The 2,500-nt window shown below is 40.4% G+C and overlaps 1 pseudogene; it reads right to left on the bottom strand.

The window, feature by feature from the left end:
* LOC142911290 (28S ribosomal RNA) overlaps window positions 1-2,500 on the bottom strand; it is a 10,615-nt pseudogene that overhangs the window by 2,984 nt on the left and 5,131 nt on the right.

The following is a 2,500-nucleotide window of genomic DNA, read 5'->3' on the forward strand; positions in this document are numbered from 1 at the left end:
AAATAACAAAATCTAAAAGAAAAGTCTTCTTTGTGGAAAATAGTAAAATAAAAAACCAAGACTTCACCTTGGAAAATAACAAAATCTAATCTAAAACATCTTAAATAAAGCTGGTTTGTAGTCTTCTCTCGAACTGATGTAGTGCAAAAATAAAGAATTAAAATAACAAAGTCTAATCTATATAAGTGCTCTTGAATAAAGCTTCCTGTAAAAAAATAGCAAAAAAATACCAAGTCTTCGTCTTGGAAAATAACAAAATCTAAAAGAAAAGAAAAATCTTCTTTGTGGAAAATAGTAAAATAAAAAAAACCAAGACTTCACCTTGGAAAATAACAAAATCTAATCTAAAACATCTTAAATAAAGCTTATTTGTAATCTTCTTTGTAGGCAGAAAATAGTAAGTTACAGGACTCTCGAACTGATGTAGTCCAAAAATAAAGAATTAAAATAACAAAGTCTAATCTATATAAGTGCTCTTGAATAAGCTTCGTGTAAAAAATAGCAATATAATAAAAATACCAAGTCTTCGTCTTGGAAAATAACAAAATCTAAAAGAAAGGTCTTCTTTATGGAAAATAGTAAAATAAGAATACCAAGACTTCACCTTGGAAAATAACAAAATCATCTTGAAAAAAGCTTATTTTTAATCTTCTTTGTAGGCAGAAAATAGTAAGGCGAAAATAAAGTCCCCTCTAAGCTCTAAAGTAACAAATACGACGTGTTAAAAAAAAACTAACAATAAAAAAAAAGAACCAAGACTTCGTCTTGGAAAATAACAATCTAAATTGTGGAAAATAGTAAAATGAAATAAAAACCGACTTCACCTTCGAAAATAACAAAATCAATCTAAAACAAATGACATCTTAAAACAAAACTATTATTTGTTTCGGAGGTTGTCTATGACTGTTCATAGACCGCATAATTTCCACAGAACATTCTCAGAATATCAAGAGAGAAAAGCAGCGTTCTGCGGGAAATCATCTTGGCCAGTGATGTCGTTCTGGGTTTGGTCAGGCCCAGGGAGGTAAGTACCTCGTTATTCTCAAGGGGCCACTTTCCTCTTGCCCCAACCGGGAATCCAAAGAATGTGACCTTGCTAGCCTTCGTCAGCACTTTGACTTGATCACCAAGAGGGGTATAGTACGAAACTTTGTGCGAGGCAGCATCTGACAAGGTATTCTTTGAAAGCTCAAAACGGACGGTGACATCGATCACAACCGCCTCCTCATCTTTTGCAAACACGAGGTCAGGCTTTCTCATCTCTCCCGTCTCGGATATGAACCGTGGCTCTTTGTATACAGACCAGCCCAATCTAGCCGCTTCGTCTGCCAGAATGTTACTGATCTTGTTATGTCGCGCAATTCTTGCTTTCTGTACTGCAGGACATTGACCGAGAATGTGCGAAAGGGACTCGAGTCTGGCAGAGCATTTCCTGCAGGAACGTAAGGCCCCATCTCTGCCTCTGTTCAAACTTTCTCTTGTTGGGTAAATATTTGCCCTTAGTTGTAGTGCTGCGATAAAGAAGCATTGTTTAAAGCCGCACCATGGCCTCAACCAAGCATTACTGATTCTATCATGCGCAAAGTTTACAATGCCCCTTCCTTGAACCGGCTTTTCGCACCATCTCTGAAATTCATGCTCCCTCCAATCGCAGGGTCTCGGATATACAGGTTCTTTTGACACCGAGTCCCTGAGAACGAATGTTGGGATTGCATCACTGTCACCCCCTGCTCGTACCCACAAATTACGGTATTCTTCCTCCATACCCTGCGAGGACACAATATTACGGGTGATAGCATCGGACGAGTTTGCTATACGTTGCAGCCTTCTAACTTGAACCGAAGGGATTGTTTTTTCCAGTTTCAAGATGGCAAGGCCTCCGTCTCGGGCTCTGGCATATAACAGTCCATCACAAGTTGAAGCGGGAAGGTGGAGCCATCCTTTTACCGCCTTTCTAATCTCTTGGTCCAACCCACGGAGAGTTGATTGCTTGCAGTCCGAGTGGTCTGCAGGATATAACAATCTGGGTAGGGCATAGGCATTGAGTAGTTCAACCTTCTGAGTTGGCTTCAGAGGCGCCTCATCGATTTTCGAGATCCATGTCTTTAGCTGATAATGTAGATCAGGCTGTATAGTGCCAGTCCAAGGGCCAATTTTCAGACCAAGGTATTTCGTTGATTCATCAGGTTGGATCATATGGACATCTTTATTTTTGATAGTCCATGGGTCGCAGTTGTTCACCGTATATGAATCTTTGGTTGGGCTTATCATGAAGCCCTGGCACTTTCTGGCCTGAACCTCCAATCCCGATAGCCCACAAAATGATTCCAAGATCGCTAGATTGGCGGCCATACCAACCCAAGATTCGCTCACCAACACCAAATCATCAGCAAACGCAAGAGCTGTCACGTGGTCGGTATCAATGGAGTACCCAACTCCGTGTGACTCTAGGGTGCATATCAAAGGGTCCATGGCAAGATTGAAGAGCAGGGGTGACATG

The sequence above is a fragment of the Petromyzon marinus genome, unplaced genomic scaffold (assembly GCF_048934315.1).
Source record: "Petromyzon marinus isolate PM22_M1 ecotype Great Lakes invasive population unplaced genomic scaffold, UKy_Petmar_22M1.pri1.0 PM_G_Scaffold_178, whole genome shotgun sequence".
In the NCBI taxonomy this organism is placed as follows: domain Eukaryota; kingdom Metazoa; phylum Chordata; class Hyperoartia; order Petromyzontiformes; family Petromyzontidae; genus Petromyzon; species Petromyzon marinus.